Raw genomic sequence first — 22,305 nt, forward strand, 5'->3', positions numbered from 1 at the left:
TTAAAGGAACTGAGTGTGGCAAGTATTGTATAATGTCATACTTCTGTGCAGGTGTAGGTATGTGGTAGAATACAGACAAAATCTAAACAAAGAGATACTCCCTCAGGAGGGGTCTGCAGAATGGTCTGACCTGCAAAGCAATGGCAGGTGACAGGACATTCAGTTTAATATAAAATGTGCCTGAGTTACAGATACTAAGAGTATTTTTGTCCACATTCAATTGTAAGCATTTTTAGTCCATGTCTCTGAAGTTCTTAAATTTTTCATCAAGTTTTATATGTATAAAATGTACATATATATTTTTTATTCTGATGAGGTTGACAGTTCTAGACAACAGCTTTGCTTTCTAAGGGCTTTTATAGGGCATATTCAAAAGTACTGATGGCACTGTTTTCGGTAGGTGAGAAAGATCTAGGGGAAACAAAATAATAAACTCATTTCAACGGGTGTCATGAGCAATGGAATTGAGGTTTGCTGGCTGAGCTGTAAAGTTAACAGAAGGTATGAAGATCATATAAATGTATGTCATGAAGTGTCTGCTGTTAGGTGTTGTTCAGCACTAAATATATCTGCATCTGGGAAAGAGAACTTTTGCAGGCATTATTTCTCTTGGGACGGTGGACCCGTTATCGACATTTGCTGCTTTTCTGCTAAAGGAGACAGCTAGTATTAGTAGTTGAGGGTTAACTGTTTCCTAGGTAGAGAAAAGAATTAACAATGACAGGTATGGCAATGAAAACGTTTGCTCATGTTTGCTAATATCTAAATAAAACCTCAATGTTATGTCAGTAGAAATACAGTTGAGTCAGGTGTTTTTGAATGTACTGGAAGGAATCAATAGCATTTCAGCATTTTTCCTCTATTCCGGCCAAATGGACTTGGATTTAAATTCTTCATGGGTTGTATCTGTTATAGGTACAATGTGGATTTGAATTAGAATAAATTAAAATTATGTCTTTACAAATTCTTGGCAAATATGGGTTATTTTACAGTACAAATTCAGAATAATAAGTGGCTTCTGTAAATAAACAATACAACTCAAGTATCTTATATATTATGTCTTTACTGTTCACCTAATCAGAGTAAAGTAGTGCTGTTAGAAACCATTAAACATGAACTTACAAATGCATTTTATTAAACTTCAAAATGTGAAATTCATGTTGCACTTTCAGGAGTAATTTAAAATCAGTCACAACTAATTAATGTCACTAGGAATGAAAGTTTATTAGGGTCGAATCACATGCATTTCTTCCTAAAGTAAAGAAAGTAGTTTATATCGCAACAGTAAAGAAAACTAGCAAAATTTACTTTGAAAATTAATATGACAAAAGCAGGAAAGACTAAATCTGCGGTAGCAGATGGATGACATTCAGAATTGCTTTCAGGTATTCATAATCTTAGAGCTAGGAAGGAATTACAAAGCATGGGGTACAAGTTCTTAGACAGTGAATCAGGGTGACCTTCTATTGCATTAAAGTAGTTTTTTGGTAATTACCATTTATGACAGAAAAAATACCCCATGAACTCGTGACCTTTAATTAAAGAATAACACATTTTCTGACTTAGTAAGGAATCCTACTGATAGTGTTTTAGTACTATGACTTTACCTTTCAGTTAAAATAAACCCAAAACGCTTTTTACTCACTTTTTTCTAAATGACTTAGTAACATTTGACATGGCTCATTGCTGTATTGTACTCCCTGTGGACAGCACATTAAAATAATATATCCAGCTAATTTGCATGAACTGTTTTGAGACTGCATGCAGTGAAGTTTATTAGGCTAAGCTTTCAGTTCTGCTAGGTGGCCCTAAACATGCAGCAATGTTGAATGTCTAACGGTGTGTCTATTTGGGAAAAAAAAAATTAAAAAAAAATAAATATATATATATATATATATATATATATATTTATATATAATGACTAACCTGACAGGAACTATATTGTTTAGTTTAGCTCAAATCTCTACTTACTCAATGTCTTTATTAGTTTGGAGCCCAGTCTTCATAATTTGTCTTTGGGATTTTATTTAATCTAGGATATGTTGCGGCAATACTTCAGAATCTATATGAAAAAGTGCTCAAGACATACTCCACTTTTACTGTAATTACTGCTGTGGGAAATGACCTGTGCCAAATCATGGCAATTAAAAGTGATACATATTGTACTTGAATATATATTCAGGTACAATTTGGTGTTGTTGGCATAGGCAAATGTCAAATTGGGTCAATCTGATTCAGAAGAAACAGGAGAGGACTTTAAAAACACCTATTGCTGTGCAAATACATAAGTGATATAACAAAGTTGCATGTGTCAGCAGTAATGTGGTTTATTATGCAATTGCTCTTGTTATTCAGATCAGATAATAGTCTGATGAGATATATAAGCAGTCTACAGGGAATCAATGATTAATTCCTCTGACATGTGCATATGTAAGATTTCTTACTAATAAAATCCTAGATACCTGCGTTAGTTTTCAGAAGCCAAAGCCAACAAACATTGTCAGTATGAATCACTTAATATACTGAACTCCCATCAAACTTTGTGGTGATAAAGTGTGATAAAAAAATTACGCCAATGTTTCCTTCTTTGTTCTTTGCTAAATGTGGCTTTGCAGAAGAAACTGACAGCCCACAAACAAACATACTGCTTGATAGCACAAACTATTTTGAAATGGGGAATGTGATAAACATCAAATAGTACGCAATGCTTTAATCAGCTTGGTTTGTCTGTGCTCTTTTAAGAACTTACAAAGCATTGATAACTTTTGTGTATATAGGGGTAATAATTTTACAGAATTGAAGTATTGTAACTTGTTGGAGAAACAAAGGTATCATTGTTGGCTTAATTGGAGAACAAGTGAGTTCAGCGTATAGGAAAAGGTCACTCATACTTTTCATCAGTACTTGTTTAGTACAAAAACAGATTGGTACCTGAATCTCACATAATTAGAGTAAGCTCTATTGATTTACTATCACTTTAAAGACCTGGTAACCAACAAATATAAATTTAACAGTGACATTTATATGGATGTTCTATAATTTAGGGTTTTGGGTTTTGATAACTGTACTGAAGGAAAATAGGTTTTTTCCTTCATTAGCAGCCATAAGGATTGTGTGGAAACTGGCTGAGGAGGAGGTGTTCAGGGTGTTCTTTAAAATAGAAAAAAAAATAAAGTGAAAAGGCCATAAAAAGAGCTCAGATTCAAAAGTACTTGAGCAGCTGGAGAATACTTGTATATGTGGTGTTTTATTTTGTTTTGTTTCCCACACAGATATAATAAGGTCATTAGTACTAGAAGTTTCTTAAAGACCTTTATGTTAGCCCTTTTTTCTTGTAGACTTTCCACCTTGAAGTTTTGCAGCTATAATCCTAGCAAACTCTGACAAAGTTGGCAAGGGACCTTGTGTCAAAGTGATAACATAATGATGGAAATAGGGCCACAAAGTATTGACAAGTAGTACAGTTATGCTATAAGGTTTTGGACGTATTTGATTGTGATAAAAAATATTTAGTAGCAAACACAGATTCTAGTAGGAAATAGGCAGTAGGCATGAATTAATTCTCAAATGACAATTAAATATATTTGATAATAATGACTGCGAGAAGGAAACAGACACACAGGCAAAAGGAATGCATATTGGGAGATTTTTTAATCATTCTTAATGCTTTTAGATACTGTTTGATTTTCAGTTTATCTGTTCTAGTAGCTTCTTTGGTAAGATCCAGTACGAAACAATAACAGAAAAGCTAGCAATAAACAGAAAATTGCTGCAAATTTACTACTTTTATGGTCAATATGAAGGCTGAATTACTCATCTACTTTCATTTGTTGTCTATAGTTGCAGAAATGATCCTATTTATCTTACATTTCTATTCTGTTAAATATGCTTTATTAGGTGAAGACTGTTGTGCAAGAAATTGTATTCTTTACATTCTGTATTTCTGTATTGGCAACTTTGTAACCACTTCTAAAAAGTGGGGTTTTTCTTGTCATACATAAACTGAAGATCTAGTTGAATAAAATTTTAACTGATTAGATACTGCAGAATCTGGTGTATAAAATGAAATTTGTAAAATTTCTGGCAGCAACACTGTGAAATTGATCAAAATACCAGTACGTTTTGAAGTTTTGCGGAATAGAGTCATGCTTTAAATGACTTTAAAGTTCTTTGAAATACTGTCATACTTTCCAAATTATATACTTTCAACTTTACTGTTGAAAGTAAAATTAAGATTTTGGAGATGTGTTTTTAGATAAAGAGAATTCTAGACATGTATGTTTGCAATATGAAGAAGACTCTGAATAGTCTGATGATTTTCCTGAGAATGCTGTGGGGGATTTGTTCCAGCTGTAAGCAGCATGAGCTCATATAGTTGCTAATTAACAGATAGATACATATTACGGGCACAGTACTCTGCTTTGTCTAAATATTTGGTTTAGAAAAATGTTTTTCTATATCAAGAAGTCCCACATTTGTGTTTCATCCCATTGTGAAAAGCTGCTTAAACTGAATTCTTCATATGTTTCAGGATGGCTCCTCAAAAGGTAAGGTGATGTTTTGGTGCATATGGTGCATTCTGCTTTTCTTTTGAATTTAAAAAATAAGAGCTGTACACAATGGCATTCAGGAAATCACTCTTTCTCCAGGATGCTGCTTTTTATTTGGTTTTAGATTACCTAGATCATTTGCAAAATATGTGTTACACTGCCCAGCAGTGAAATGTTAAACACATATGCTTTTTGTTTGCAGTGAAAAGATGGGTTGAGGGGAAACTGCTTCAGCTGGGGTGAATGTCTGTAAATATAAAGGAGGACTCATGGGCTTAGTGAGAAGTGGGATTATTTAGCTCTTCCAGTTATCACTGAAACTGTGTGGGTAAGGTGAGCTCACATTTCCAGGGTAGTCCTCCCAGCTGGTGAGCTTCTCATAGGTGACAGCTCAATTGCTTGACGATGATGATTGATTTAAGGTGACCAACCTGAATAAAGGTCCTCTGGTGGCAGCAGGTTGGAAGTGTACGCCAGTCTCTCTTCTGGGAACAGTAATGCTTAAGGGTACTGCAGCAGAAGTAACTGCATAAGAACAATTGCATCTACTCTAGTCTGAAAGTGAAGTGATTTTTAGACTCTCATGCAGCAGTTTAACAGTCAATGTGGGAGTATGTCAGGCAAAGTAAGTTTGCTCTAGCTTTGACGCATTCTTTCTTTGTCTCACCCCTACACACTTAAAATGTACCCTTCATTGTGGTGCAAGGCATAAAGTCTCACCAGACCCTGTACTACATAAACCAGCATTTAAAGTAGATTGTTGTTCTCCTCACTCTGCTTGTTCTTTCAGACAAACGTGTTTTTCTTCAGTCTTTAGTTTAAAAAAAATTAAAAAGTTATCCATACTGTAACTAACTGTACTTAGATCTAACATAGAATATTAATTTTTAGGATACAATTTTATTGTTTTCTAAACAGAATTTAGATAAGAATACTTATTGCACACATTTTAAATCTACGTTGAAAGACTTTATTTTAACCTTAAAGACTAGTTCTTTATTCAACATCTGATGAAGCACAACATACTTTGAATTCTTGCACATAAGTATAAGGGAGAGCAGTGATGTCACTCTTACTAAGGTAGCTACAGAATTACTGGTAGTAACAAAAAGATAAACTAAAGCTATGTGTGACTTGCCCTCCATTTGGGTAAAATGACATAAGGATATGCATCCCATCAATTTAACAAGCAGGAAAACTCTTACAGGGTGGTGCATGATCTCCGTTTTGAAATATTTTCTGTTAAATTAAAAGGAATATGCTGTGATGTTGTGAGGCAAAGCTCAAAGCACCAGCAGTTCTCAATGGAAAGGGTTCAAGCAGAATGCATGTGCACTGTCTATGTCGTAGCATGAGTTGCTTTCCCTTACTTATTGGAACTGAGGTTTGCCAGATGGCATTCTTATGCTTCTTCAGAGAGACAGAAAACCATGAAGAGTTTTGTTTTTATCAGAAAACATAAAAGAATAAAATTTCAGCTGATACTTTTCTCCATCTAGGTTTTCCTGAAGGAAGGGTGTGGTTTCTTGACTATTAATTTTTGTGCATTTTGACCATGATATAATAATGTTACCATACTTACACATTAGTAGTATAAAACCAACTCCCAAACTGTCAAGTAGTTAGGATATTAAAGTTTATAACAAAAGAAATCATTTTGATGAGACTTTAGAACTTGAAAAATTTTTGATTTTTGATGAGACTTTAGAACTTGAAAAATTTGTGTGATGGGAGGAATGTGCTGGGAGAGGTTTGATCAACATTAAATCATTATTACTGACATACCCTACATTTGTAAGTAGAAGTATTTAAGAATATACCAAGAATTTCTCCTTGAGAGAAAATTTGGCTAACTTTTTTATATGTTTATAAATTTCTGAAAATTGTAGTTATGGAAGAGTCATAAAAATCAGTTTCAGATAATTCATTGCCATAATCTTTAGTATAATTTTTGTGTATGCCATTCATAGAAATATTCCTAATGAAAAGTCGTATTAATCATTGGTATTCCTTCGCAAACAGAAATCTGCCCAGCAAAGCTCATTAATTTCAAATTTGACATCAGTAGTTTTGGTCTGGCATCATTAGCATACCAAATGGAGTACTTAACAAAAAATAAGAAAAAAAGTATAACTGTTGCATTAATATAGTGATAACCTGTGTTCCCCTTTGAATAATTTAGCCATTTCTTCAGTTTTATGCACAAATCCTCTGTGAAATTTTCTTTTCTCCCTATGAATAAAAGATACACTAATGGCTTTTTTACACAATTTGTCCTAATCTTTCTTTTTTTCTTCTTTCTTTTTTTTTTTTTTTCCCCTAAGACTGCTGGGCAGCTAGACTTGAAAATCTTCAAAAAATCATTTGCCTGTTTTTTCAGTGTGTAGGTTTTAGAGTGGGTTGGTTTGACTTCTCTTCTTCTATGTACATCCAGTGTCCTCTGACAATTCATTGAAGCAACAATCAGTCAGTGAGGTTGGAAATTCTTTGTCAAATGCATCAGCTAGAAAGTGTACAATGGACAGCAAAGTTTCAAGAGCTGCCAAAAGATATGAAGGTCACTATACCTGGGTAACCAAATATTCTTAACCATGCTACCCATATCTGTGAAAGTCTTCTGCAAAATTAAGTTTCTCAGTGCTAATTGGATAAGCAGCACACAATAATTGTTACTTGGAGAAAAAGGGAGATAATTCAAAAGGGAAGTATTTCAAATTAATATATTCTGCATTTGTAGAACAAAGTGCAATGGGCTTCCTGTGCCGTTTGTTTTCAATTCTTCATTCTAATGGAGAAAAGAGTCAAAGTAGTAAAAAAAAAATCTTAGCTACAGGAGGCCATTTGATGGAATAAAATGGTCAGGAAATGTGGTTTGAGTTTTTAAATTTTTTTTTAAATATTATTTTTTTATTGTGTTCTTGCTGTTATTCTTTTTTCTGTGTAATCTGTACTAAGGAAAAATATTTAGAATTAAAAAATTTCCTGAGCAACTTTCATACGGGTTGTGCTCTCTTGACCTAATCAAAATGCATGATTTGTCCTATTTTAAAATCTCTTTCATTTAAAACCCCCAATAGGTTTGTTTCTTTTTTTTCTATTCTAAGATTATTAGAGAACAGTGATCTTTGTATTTGGCTTAACAATAATAATTGTGCTGCAGCATCTGTTTTTCATCATCAACTTTAGGTTTCCACAGGTTTCTATATGTGTGGAAATGCAGTCCCTGGATATTTTCATTGTCATATTCTATGTGAAATAATAAATTGAAAAGTATCCAAATGTATTTCTGCTCAGAATAATCTTTGTTCTTCTCAGTATGGAAGCCAGCCTTTTCCACTCTTTCCCATTTTCCCATTTTTTTTCTACCCTTCCTTTGCAGAAGGCTGTAGCACAGGTAGAGTGTCTAATTATTTTTAAATTAGCTCGTAATTTGGATTACTGCTCTCCCTCACTGATCCTAAGCATAGTGAACCCTTCTGGGATAAGAATTTGTTTTTAAGGGCGATGTCCTCAACCTACTTTGTGTTTTCCAGAACTGATAAAAATGGGAAAGAAAACACTCCAGCTTATAAAAATGTCAGATGTTTCCTATGTAGGTGAAGAGATAAAGAAGTAACTGATAGAGTTCTACAGAATCAATAAAATGGACATTTATGAAATTTGGGATGAGTTTAGGTCTGTTATTTTCTTTGAGTAACACTGAAGTGCAGTTATAAGATTATGTCTCTTTTTCCCCCTCCACTGCTCTGACAAGTCTTTTTTGGCTTGAGAACTGAATGGGGAAAGAGAAGAAAATCCATGAATGTGCATGTTCTGTTAATTTTATCAATCATCAATGCTGAAAGAATTAAAGATGGCATGAATTGTGACATTTATTTATCCAAGCATTTCTTCGTTACTTAAATTAGACTTTGTAAAAAAAAAAAAAAAAATTGCAATTTCTGTTTCATTGTATTTAAAAAAAAAAATTGTTTAAAGAAGCCTGATGAGGAAGAAAAGGAAGTGAGGGTAGAAAATGGATAACAGAAATGGAAGAAATCCTCAGTAACAGTCATGTTATTCAGCTCTCTGGTGCAGTGTCAAGTTGGATTACACTGTCTTTAACCACTGGGTTCGAGTTTTAGTTGGCTAACCATGGGTGACTTATGCCTTTTAGATGCCCTCAAGTAGTTGCTCAGTGCTTGGCTAGTGTTCTCTTGTAACCAATGCAGCCAGTCCCATACAGGTATTACAGAAAACAAAGAACATATACAACTGCATGTTCATTTGCATTCAGGATTATAAGTTGTGCACGTCTATATTCTGATGTTGTATCTAGAACTCTGCCTTTCCTCCTTGCCTTTCCCAAAGGCAAGGATTTTTTCATGTTATGCTAATTATATCTGATGCTAACAGAGCTCCCTTAATCAACACTTGTGCTTAGCTATCAGCATAATTAGATTAATTATATTTTGGAAACATCCTAGAAATCCTATCATGCATGTATGAATCTGTGCGTGTTGAAAGTGACATCCTTGTCTTCATATTTGGAAACAAGCTTATATGTTGGGTTTTGTTTGCTTGTTTTGTTATAATTTTCTCCACTTTTTTTAATGATGTAAAAATTGATGGAGTCCAAAATCTTATGCTGCTAATTATAGTCCATCCACAGAATCAACTCGTGTGCTTTCCTCCTCTGACACTATGCTGGTGCCTCTGAGACTAATGTGATGAACTGTGTAATGTCACACCACCTTTTTTTTATTTGCTACTTTGGTAGGTCACCTTTTCCTGATTTTGGTAAGAAAGATGGACCTAGGGATCAGTGTAATATAATTATACTGAGGTGAGGTGTATTTTCTGTTTTTGCATTATTGACATTTTGACCAATATGCAACCAGTAAAGATTACTGGTAGTAATATTTTCTTTTGAGGTCAGGGTTATTGATTTTGGGGTAGAAGCAGGGTTGATAGGATAAATCGTACAGTGATAATACTATTTATATCTAACTTTTGACAGCATTTGGTTTGGCTAGAAAGTTCGGGATATGAGAATCTGCATTTAATGAAGTCATTTGGATATTATGCTCATTAAATAATTGTTGAAAAAGAAATTTAAGTGTTCAGCTTAATAAAAGAGTATTGCAATGAGAGATGACTCTTACGGGCAGAGATCTCCATCTATCAAGGCTTTATAAAGGCAATAGTATAGATCTTGTTTGTGAGCCAGAAACATTTTCCATAATCAGTAGATGAAGAGATTTTCAGAAATTATCCTTATAATCACAAAGAATAGAGAAACTTCATAGGCAGAAAGAAGGATCCAAGAAAAACTTTGTATTGTTTCATCTAATTTCATGAAAATATATACCCCTCATCCTTGTAGTGTGGAATTCCAGTTTATGCAAACTGTAACATCTGTCTGTGGTGATTCTCTGGCTGGCTGCTCTTTAAAAACTTTGGGACACAAACCAAAAATAAAATGAAATAAAATATGTCAATTTGAGATTTTCATGACTTAACCTCACTCATTTTTTCCAAAAGTATTATATTATATTTTCTTCTCATTTATGTCTGAATCAAATAAAATTTGCAAGGCAGCTATAACTTGGGGGATAATAAGGAAGGTGTATAATAATTATGCTAATAATAATAATAATGGTTTTATCTTATGTTTGACAGAAAGACCACACTGTTAATTTCAGAGGAAGTAGATTTTTTTTTCTTGCTTAATCTTCAAGGATAAAATATAGAGACAGAGTAAACAATATAGTACTTTTTTGTTTGCTTTGCCATTAAATTGTGGTTTTTGCAGTGTTAGGAGGGAACTGAGATGTTACCTGTAAAAGATATTCATGTGTGATACTGAAGAAAAAAAGACATACAAGACATAAAAAAGAAAAAAATGACATGAAAGCATAATTTGATTTTTATTCAGTATAGCCCTGTAGGAATGATAACTTGTAAAATCTGAAAACAAGGTGTTTAAAAATTTATATATAGGTGTCTATTCCTTTTTTGCAGGGGAAAAAAATCTGAAACTAAACCCACAAAAACCCAAGTGTGACCAACATGTTCAGGCATTATTGGAACAGTAACTGAAGTTTTAATTGAATATTATTACCCTGCACATCTGTCTCTATATCCCGATAGCATTACTTGCCCACAGAGCTGCTGTGTATTTCAAGCTGTAAATAAGAGAGGAGTTACAGAGAGTGCCAGATAGGGCAGTTTTATGGAGCAAAGATAACCAATCAAGAAAGACCGTGGCCCTGCTACACTTCCGCTGCTCCTAACAAGAGTTACTTTGTACCTTCCATCAATAAAGGTCTCACATGGAAAGGAGTGGACAGGAAACTGGAGGCATGGCACAATTTCCTTCCTTCCCCCCTGGGACCCAGAATTAAGTCTTTGTCGCACCTCTCTTCAGAGGTAGTACAAGGAGGCTGGGTTTAGCCCTTAGAAATTTTGCAATTCATATTAAACTATAAATTGATTATAAAAACACAAATTAATAAGGTTGGTATATCCACATAACCACAGGCAAATTTTATTCACAAAACTGCAATAAAAAAGGAAATTACTGTAATGTACACTGTGTGTAAATTCATGGTGAAACAGTTTCCCCAAAATATCAAATTGTAATGTTAACTCAACTTTAGAATAACTCTTGTAAAGTGGGATATAATTGTATGTTCTGTTTATTTTCACAATGGTTTTTGAAAGCAAACATCTTTAGAGTGTTAGAGCTAGTGAAAATACAAAGGAAAGCTTAATTATTCTAATTATGCATATTTAAAAATGCAACTATTCAAAATGTAAGCCATTCCAGTAAGTAGATATTATATTAATTTAAGTACAAATTCTTTTTTTTTTAATATATTTTCATGCTGATCAGCAGGTTTTTGTTTTAGTTTGGAGAAGGCTATAACGTGATTTTCCTATATGCTTCTAAGGAAAGACTGACACATAGTATGCTACTCTTCCTCCCTCCACTATGAAACTATTGGAAAGATTTCAAAAATTGGAAATTAAAGTATGCATGCACTAGAAAGGCACAGATCATTATCAAATATATTAGCATGTTGCATAAGTCAAATAGTTGCAGTGGAAGCACAGATGATATATAAAATAAGAAGAGCCAGGTCCAAAGGTAAAGTTTGCATGCAAATATGTATGTCACAGAATAATGGCCTCCATGTTAATCAGAGTACATCTGGGCCCAGCTGGCATTGCTAATAAAGCAAAAGTACTTTTTCATGTGCTTCTTTTATGCAAGTTCATCGCTACCTAGAAATGTAAGTAGTCAGACAAAGTTGACACAATTTGGGTGGATGGTTTTCTCCTTTTCACAATGGTTTATTTGTTGTCAAGTCTGTAAACAGAAAAAGCAGAATCTGCTAGCTACTGAGGAAATAGCCATTCAAAATATTTTTTAAATTTGTCTTTTTTTTTTTTTTTTTTTACATCTTGAAGAAGACAGTATGATTGTAGTTATATTGTAAATTGCAAATTGTTTTGTTTTCTGACAGCATCTGAGATTACTCCAAACTCTGTTGCCAGGCTTGCTAACATAGACTTAGTTTTTTGACTACATATCTCAAGAAATAACACCTTTTTGTTATTTGGTAAGTTAAGCAATATTTTACTGTACATGTACGTTCTTACAGAAACTTACAATATTGCACTGAGTTCTATTTTGACCTGAAATACTGTGGGACAGGCAGTGTCTTACACTTAGAATCTTTAGGCTAGAGACAACCTGAAAGATCATTAAGTCTGAGCATCAGCCGAGTATCACCACTATTAGGCCATGTCCTCAAGGGCCATATCAACATGGGTTTTTTTGAGCACTTCCAGAGATGATGATTCCACCTCTGGATATACTGTCCCACATGTTTAATTTTGGGCCATAGAAAAAGCATAATCTTAATTATGAAAATCACCACCAGAAATCTCTAACAATGTTTAAATAGGATAACAGTTCCTTCTAATAAACTCAATTGCAGTGATAAGTAGCCAACTTAACAATAGTCTCTCTCATACTGCAAGAAAAAATTTTTTTTTTTTCTGGTAGCTTGATAGGTGGGAACAGGTCTTTTTTATCGGTTCCTGGGTCTACGTCATAAAACACACTGGCTGCTTGTCGAATCTAGAGACTATAAAATCAACATGATCTAAGGAGCCCTTGGGCTTTGTACTCACCAGAAATGAGTAGCAAGCTCCAGGTTCTGCTGATGAAAAACCTTCAGTGATACTGCATTATAATTAGATTCTTGGAAATGTGCTGGAATGATGATTAGGGAGAGTGAGAAATAACACTGAGACTTTTTTTTTTTCTGCTAAAACAGATCAAGTGTTGTTTAATGCCTCTTATCTAAATGGAAATATTATTCTTTGTTTATAAGTGAATTCTTGTTACATGATCATGAGCCAGTGTCATTGGAGAGCAATTCAGTTGGTTTTCAATTCAGTTTAGGATGCTGATTCTCCTTATAGGTTGCTAGTCATTCCCATGGCACATCAAATCATGTTGTAAACACAATGGAAGTGAGGCCAAATATGCTACAAACATGTCACTTTTATAGTAAGACTCTAAAAAGAAGGTTTTGTGCTTTAATATCCTGGATTGTTACTATGAAACCTATAAGTTATTTGAGACCTTTGTTCCAAATTGATTCCAGGCCAAAAATGCCTTAAAAGACAAAGTCTTTACATATACTTTTTTTGAATAAATGGGTGATTCCCTTCCTTTTTGTTGTTGTTTTGCTCCATTATCTTTTTTATTTGCACGGGTGTTGCCTATTCTTTACTTGTGTTGTTAGAATGCCTTGTTTAGAGAAAAGAGTTTATGGAACTTTAAAAGATCACTTAGCTATTTGAAGTACTGAAGGCTTGTGAATAATTTTCAGTTAGGCTCGTGAATAATTTGCAGTTTGCCCCATAATTTGGGAACCCAGATTAAATTAATTTATATGCAGGAATTTTTGTGTTAAGACTTCAGTTTAAGCAGAAGGTCCTATGCTGTTTTTCAGAGGTCACTTTTAAAAAACATGTATGATAAGAACTGGAAAGAATGGAAAGCATGATTGAAATGGATTTTTTTTTTCCAGTTGAGATTGACATGGTTTGAATTATAAAAGATTTGAATTTTACATAATGAAATCTAGTATTATTTAAGTAATTTAGCCAAGCTGTGCTGAGATGCTGAAACAGGAGTGTATATAATGTTTTTTTCTTTTCCTTCATAACATGGAAGCAAAATCTTCATATATTTGCCTATTTGAAGTTCAAATGGTAAAATAAGTAAATGGCTTATTTCTTTTGGTTGGGTGGTATGGACGTTTTTCTTCAAAATAAACTTTATTTTTCGGTATGGAGACATCAAACCCTTGGATTTCTGGCACTGTGGAACTATGACATCTTCTGTTCAGTGATCTGATCAATTAAATAGATCAAGATCAGAAAAATGCAAGGCACTTGTTAATTTTTGCTGTTAGTCACTGAACTTGATGGCTATCAAATGGCTTAAGTAAAACAGCTGTTTATAATAATTGCTGTTTATAATAATTTATAAACAAATGTTTATAATAACTTGTTAATTTCAAAATATTCTCAAACTGGAAAGAATTTTCCTGTCTCAAAAAAAAGAATCCTGTGTTATGTTATCCTACATATAAGCAGTTTTAAATAGCAAGCATGACTCTTAAGGAATGTGTACAGTAGCAGGCTTTTGTATGCAAATCTCCTCTATGGTTTACATATATTTAAAGATGCTTATGCTTTCTATACAGATAGGAGAGGCAAAGATGAAGTAATGCAATGTGCAGTGATACAAATCAGTACAAATTGGCATGCAAATGTTTTTTTGGTGGTGAAACAGAAGTAAAACAAATTCAGCTGATAAAAAATTGCATGTGTTTTGTTTTTAGAGGTTTTAATAGGTTTTTTTTTGTTTGTATTAAAAGTGTTTGGTATTCAGAAATGAGGTTTAACTGCTAAAATAGGAGGCAAAATATAAGTATCTTAAACACACTTATCTTCAGTTGAAGATGACATCTGCCATCACTTTTGACTTAATGACCCTAAACTACCACTGAAGTATTTATTCCTGGTGGAAATGCTGAGAATAAGAGTTGGAATTTTAGAGTTTCTGATTATATGTTACTTCTTTCATTCAAGATATTCCTGCCATAATAGAAAAAAAACTGAATGCTTTGTTACCTTCAGATAAAATGTGTTGGTTTTCTTAAATGAAGAAATAAGTGTAAACTTGTTACATATTATAGTCACGGCTTTTTTTCAAAGCATGTATGAATTATTTTTCACTTTGTTCATATGTATGTAGACATATTTGCAAGCAGAATGAAAACAGGTAAAATAAATCAAAAAAGAAAAAGCAAGCAAACATATTTGCACTGTCAGAAAACAGCTTTCTGATTGTCTTGCTACTATAGAATACGAAATTATGTGCACTGAAGATACTCAGCAACTTGTTGTGTTGGGGGTAAGTATCTCTTATGAAGCTATTTGAATGCAAATGTGAGTGAACCCAGAATTGAATGGAAGACTTATGAGATTAGAGCCAGTGGTCTCAAGTGTTCAGTGGTTTTCTGTTAGCAGGACACATAGTGTAATATTTAATTCTTCAAATTTGTCTTGCTTCTAAAATGCCACAAATTAAATGGGAAAAGGAATGTTGAAATGAAGTCCCTGTTGGCAGTTTCTTCTAAAGAAGAGTAGTTTGAAAGAATGAGATGTGAAAAGGAGAAGTTAATTTAGTTCAGCATCCTTCCTGAAGTTGTGTGCCTCTGTGTGTGTAAGAGTTGTGCACATAAGCGTATGTGGGATCCCTCTGACCTCATCTGCATGTGGTGATGTAGTCATATTGGTTTCTTGATGTTGCTCTACAACGGAAAAGAGATAAATTTAGGTTTTAGTATGTAAATATTTTTGTCATATGCATTATTTGTGTGGTTTTTTACTTGGTGCATACAATCTGGGGTCCTGACGAAGTCCTGACAGTAAGCTGTTTGATAACAGACTTGGGGCAGACGAGGAAAGACATAAAAACATTGTGCATCCAGAACTTCAAACCTCTTGCATGTGACTTCTCTTTGTGGTGCAATATTACTTTAAATCCCAAAATAGATGTTTCCAAAACAGTAGACAGCTTGTTTAAGCCAGCTGTCTAGACCAGTGATACCTGAGTTGTTAAGGAAACCCAGATGCAGGGTTGAGGGTGTAGCCCAATGCCTAAAATTCTGGAGGTTTCTAATCGCCAACAGAAGCATGGTTCTTGATGATAATGATGATGATTAATATCTAATGTCTAATATCTAATATTAATATCTAATATCTATCTCATTTGTTCAAGTTTTTAGCCTAAAAGGAATGAGCCAAAACATAACAAAAAACAGAGTAATAGATCATGTAGTTTCCATACAAAGTTTATTCTTTGATAAGAAATGTGAAAAACAAGAGGTTGGTCTATACATGAGATTATCCTGCCTCCTCTTGTCAAAAGTGGGATAAGAAATTATTAGGAATATGACTTTTTTTCTTTCAAACTTCAGAGGTTAGGCATTTTTTATTTAATGGGGACACCTCTTCTATGAAAACAGGCTGAGATAGTTGAGGTTGTTCACACTGGAGAAGAGAAATCTCCAGGAAGACATTATTGCAGCCTTCCAGTACCCTGAGTGCCTACAGGAAACCTGGAGAGGGACTTTTTATGAGATATCTGTCATAGTACAAGGGACAATGGCTTCAAACTGAAGAAAGGTGGGTTTAGATTAGATTGGGAAGAAATTCTTCACCATGAGGGTTGTGAGGCATTGCAACAGATAAGGAAGAGAAGCTGTGGATGCCTTATGCCTGGAAATGTTCAAGGCCAGGTTGGATGCAGCTCTGAGGAACCTGGTCTAGTGCAAGGTGTTCCTTCTCATGGTAGGTGGGTTGGATTTTAAAATAGTTTCCAACCCAAATCGTTCAGTGCTTCTGTGGTTAAAATTTTATTCATACTTTTCTCTACTACCAAATACTATTTCTGAAGTTAGTCTGTTTGATTGATAATTATGGATGTGTTAAATCACTTCCTTATCCTTTTACAAAACTTTAGGGATTTTAATTTGTTCATTTTTCAGATTTATTTCAAACTCTCACCTATAAAATGAGACTAATTTTACTTTTATCTCTAATGATTAAGTGTGAAAAATGCATTATTTTTAATGTCATGATGAAAAGTTCACAGAATATTCCAAGAGCTTGCCAGATGAATGTGCAACATGACAAATCTGCAACCTGCAATTCTAAATGATTTTAGATTGCTTCCTTATCTTGCTTTGGTATATCTAAATGAATATATGAAATATACACCCTCTATCTTTTTTTTTTTGTGATTTACTATAAATCAGGTTTCATGTTTTAGTATAAATCTCTTCATAAAATGTCAAAATTTACTATTCATGTTCAGTTTTTATTGCTTTATATTTGTGAACATTAAATTTCAGTTTCGTCTTTCCAACTGAGTTACAGAAAAAAATCAGGATTAATTTAAACTTTTCCTACTTCTTGCTAAGGATGCAGTTTTCCTCCAAATTTTAAATTATCAGCAAACTTACAATCTAGGTCATTTGTAAAAATTAAAAGCCAGCAGAAGTCTTCACAGAGATGACCCTAGTAAAACCCCACTAAATAGTACTGTATTCAGCACTTCCATATGTTAATAAAGGAATTTCTGTAGTGAGCAACACATTTCAGAGCATCTTAAGTAACTGGACATGACTCATCTGTAGGAAGATAGTAGAATTCTGGTTTTTGAATGATTTGTGCAGTCAATGAAACCTTGATTTCTTCATTTTAAGATACTATTTTTATCATTCCTGAGATTAGTTAAAGATGTAATATTAATTTTTTGTTAACTGTAGTTTAAGAGAGATTTATGCAGAAACACATTTTTATATATAAAACTATATTAAAGTATTATTATCCTATTAATACCATAATATGTAATGCTATGCTAATAATAATATATAACAGCACTACATATCCCTCCACATCTTAACTTTTAAATTAGACTGGTCTTGTATTAATATTTGAAATTCTCTGATTTCATATTAGATATTCACAAGAAAAGATTTCTATTGATTCCTCTGCTGCAGCAGATCTTTATATGGAAACCAAATGCATTGTATAATCTTAAGTCTGTTTATAGCTATTGGCATGTTGTGCTATGTAAGGCAGATCTGTGTTCCACATTTGACTCCTAAGAGTAGCTCATAAGTTTTTAAATTATATTTATTTTACATAATTATAATCTCTCAGCATATTAAGTCTTAATTCAGTTGTGTAGCTGCTGCTTCGCCCACACCTCTCTTTACCCTTTATCCCCCTTCTCCCTGGCTGGTTATTTTGGAAATAAGAGTAGTCACTACTTGGTGCACCCCAGGAATATTACGTATTTGCTAGAGAAGTTTTCTTTATTGATCAGATACATGGTGCCTGTACTTAATTGTGCTATGTTGACAAGAAGCAAATCCCTTCCCAAGTTTAAGGATCATAACCTGTGATGTAATATCCAGTGAGATGTCTATATTCAAACAGCCTTAAAACTCAAGACATTCCTTTCCTAGATGTCCCTCATTGCCAGCACTATGGAAAAAGTTTAAGACCTCCAGCCTATATTTATTGATAATTTTGGAGAGAAAAGCTGTACTGAGTATGAGTGGTATGACTCTGACTGCCCCAGTCTGGCCTTTGGTTTCAGACAGTGTGGATGTCCTGAACTGCATGAGATAATCTCTCATTTGAGAAGGAATAATCTTCTGGGTATTAATGGGCCAGTTGAGAAGGTGGGAGTGTTTTGTTGCAGCTGCTGGTGTTTAGTGCTGTTGCTCGTGGTGAGACTGTATTGACAGGCATTCTTCCTTGTGTTAGGAGCTAACATGCTGATTTGTTTTTGTCCTAGAAGCTAGATTCAAATGGGAGGAAGCAGTGAGACTCTCCCCACTCTTTAAGACATCTATTGTTAGTATGGTGTCTGTTCTGTTTCAATAACAGAATGACTCTAAATCCCAGGAAAGACAGAAGAAGAAAACTGTTATATGGGCTAAATTTGAAGTGTTGTCGTTTATTTTAAAATATACAATACTGATTTTACACTTTGAAGTGATACCAGCCAAGAAGGGGTGAATTTCCCCTCATTAATGTATTGACATGCCCATTATTTAGAGAGAGGCTAAAGCTCTGGCAGTTTTAAAAATAAGAGTCTGGAATGTCAGCCTCAGCTTCTCTGATAGAGTAGGTGTATTGATGTACAATTTTACTGCACAGCAGAGATAGCTGGCTAAAAAAGAAATCCACAGACCATGGAGGCATGCAAAATCTGTCATCTAAATTATTGTATCACATATATTTACATAGTATTTGAGCCATAAAGAATCTAATCTTGGTGCATCATTTCTATAACAGAGTCATGGTCATGTCTAGCTGTTGTCCAAACAGGACTTGTTGGTCCAATGAACTGTACAAAAATCTATTAAGCCCATTCTTAACACAGGATAGTTTTGTCTAATTACAGTATTTCATTCATTGCATGACTTTATTGCAACCACTTGTGTTTCAAATCTATAATAATACAGTTTAAAATGCTATGTGAAACTGCTTTTCTGGTATTTACAATAATTTGTTTTTATGACAGAAAAGAGTGGGTAATCCCAATCACCAAGCTCTATAAGCAGAAATTTAATTTTTTAGGCAGGTTAGTGGTTTAGTGTACTTCACAGCATTTTTGGTGTAGATGTCTAATGTGCTGGAACAGCATTTAGCTTAAAAATATATATTTTATCAAAAATTTGTGACTGTGTAATGGAAATACTTGCTCTATAATGAAAAAAAAAAAAGGAAAAACATAAACACCACCCTGCTCCCCAACAAGCAAACAACCCCCCTGCCCCCAAACATCAAGCAAGACACCTTTTCTAAGTAAAGTAAGCATACAGCCACAATGATGACAAAACCAAAAAAATTCTTGCAACTGACTGAGTATGAAAAGCTGCGTAGGTCTTTTGTGTGAATTGTAGTGTGGCTACTTCAGACCTGGTTTTCTGTGAGGTCTGTTCTTCAGCTCAATTTATTTTCCAGGTATCAAAAAAGGAAAATATGCCCCTGGTGACTTGGCTAGATGTGAGATGTTCCTTAATTTGCTTCCAGCATCTCTAATAAGGCCCGTTTTATTATTTTTATGAACACTACCTGTGAAAGAAAACAACAGAAAAAAAGAAACTGGCCACTCTTCCAGCTTTCTGCAAATCTTTCAAAAATATGAAGGAAGATATCTATTAGACTATTGTTTACTAAAAAGAGCAGTTAGCAGGCTTTATTCTCTTTAATTAAATTAAATTTAATTTTTTATTTTAATTTAATATATTGTACATTTGTACATTTTTTCATCTCTATCTACCAAATGCATGACAGAGTGAAATAAGTAAGAAAATCTCTTGTATGTAACACAAGGACTTAAAAACCTCTGCTTTGCTTGCTCTGACACTCAGTTTGTGTCATAGTCTGTCACTCCAGTTGTTTTCAGACATATTTTCTGCCGCTTTAGTGATGATACAATTGTTTTGAATGAAAGAGTCAGCCTGCAAGTTTTCTTTTTCCAGGACTCTTGTCATATTTTTTTGATGTAGGGTATTCTTTGTCCAGCATAATGAAAAGAATATGACAAACTTGAAGTATTTGGGATAATAAGGATGTCAGTCTTCAGTGAGTGTAATGTAGCCTGCAAGACAGAAATGGTTTTGCTTTTTTGGGTCTCCAAATTGCATTCTTTCCTTGCTGCCTGTTATTTTTTAAGCACTATTTTCAACTCCAAAATTATATAGCTTAATTTTGGTTTTCAGAAATGTTGATGAAACTGTATCACACATTGTCCTCATGAAGCTGTTTAAGAAACTAACTTCAGGCCATCCAATGGATAGTGAAATGGCATAGGTTTTTCAAAGTCTGCCTATCAAATAGACAGATTGAAGGCTTTTAGAAATAACTCCTCTATCACTTGAAGTTACTACTGCTAAATCATTCACATCCCTTTTTCTCAACAGTAAAAATTCTTATGAGATATCATTAGACTCCTACAACTTATAATGGAAAAATCAATGCAGTAAGAAAATTAAATTTTACTGAGAGCCTTTAGGCAAAATGCAATGTGAAAATGCATTTTAGCTTCCCTTGTGGTTCAGAGGAAAAGGAAGAAATGGAATCTAGGTTAGCTGTCAGTGCACAACAGTTTTTAGAAGCCAGCAAAACAGCCTGTGAACTAAACTCTTGCTTAATGTATTTCTTCCCTGATTACTTAATAATGTGAAAATAACCACCTTAATCTGATCATTTGAAAGGTCAGAAGTCTCTTCTGCCCTTTTTAAAACCCAGTCTTTGGTCAAAATCAATGAGTAGATTCATCTTCCCAGGAAGAGGATTTAACAAAAGGAAAACTGATTCATCTGCTAAGGTATACAGCAATGACATCTGAACCCCTGGAGAGAGAGCAAGAGTGAGAGTAGCTAAAGTGGAATGAGGTGATTGTGGTGTAATCAAAAAGAAGTCGATCAAAGCTGCCAACAAGCTCTTGTGGAGAAGTGACATATATACTACATTTGGTGTACTTTGTAATCACTGTAAGTGGTCACTGTCTCTTGCTGGCAGACAGATACAGCCAACAGAAACTGACATGACAATTGCAGATTTAAAGCTTATTAGAAAAATAAATCCATGAATTCTGTTCTCCAGGTTTGCTGTTTCAAAGTAAAAGAAACATTGTATTTCTGTTTTCTATTTCACACAAAAATTTGTTTATACAGAATCTATAGTTAGAGGACTGTGTAGCAATCAGAGTCAAGGTTAGATGACAATAGTGGTCTTCTCTGGCATTAGAACATATGCATTAAAAATCTAAGTAAGGCATAATTACATTTTTTAAAATTAAAAATTGATTAATCATTCATAAGTTGTACACATGAATAAGATGAATCTGTTTAGAAAGATCCTTGAAAGCCTAGAAAAAGAATCATTCACAGGCTAGTTGCTTAACATTTTCTCAGCTTCTCCAGCCTTCCAGGTAGTAGCTCTATTGTCTGGGAGAAGATTTACATATTCCTGTACATACCCATTATGGTTGCATAAAATAAATGTGTAGATATGTTTAGATAATGTGTGTGTGTCATAATATATTTGTAAAACATGTATTTATATATTAAATGCATAGAGACTAAATATTGCAACTGAAACACTTTTCTTTCTGGAACTTTGATTTCTGATCAAATGCAAATACATTGCTTTTCTTGGCAAAGTCTAATCTGATTTTACATAAATTCATTTATTTTTGGGGTTTTATTAACAGAAATATTGCAAAGTTTAGAAAAAAAAAGACAATAAACAAAACCAAACAACAACCCAAAGAAACAAAAAAACCCAATCCAACAAACCTAAGCAAGTTATTACTGGTGCTTAAAACTTTGCATTTCTTTGAAGGACTAAAAATAGAAAGCTCATTACTAAACTTGTGTAGGCTTAAAAGAATGAATATTCTTGATAATTCTGGTGTTTGATGGGGTCTCCTGTGGTTAACTTTTAAGGTTTCATTTTTCAACCTTCTTTAAATTTAATTTTTTAAGCATACTTATTTTTTTTCTCTAAGTAGAGACCCACATGCCATTGGTTTTTTGGTTCCATACATTTTGTCATTTAAAAACATGTACAAAAAGGAAGTCTCCTA

This window comes from Haemorhous mexicanus, chromosome Z (assembly GCF_027477595.1).
Source record: "Haemorhous mexicanus isolate bHaeMex1 chromosome Z, bHaeMex1.pri, whole genome shotgun sequence".
In the NCBI taxonomy this organism is placed as follows: Eukaryota; Metazoa; Chordata; class Aves; order Passeriformes; family Fringillidae; genus Haemorhous; species Haemorhous mexicanus.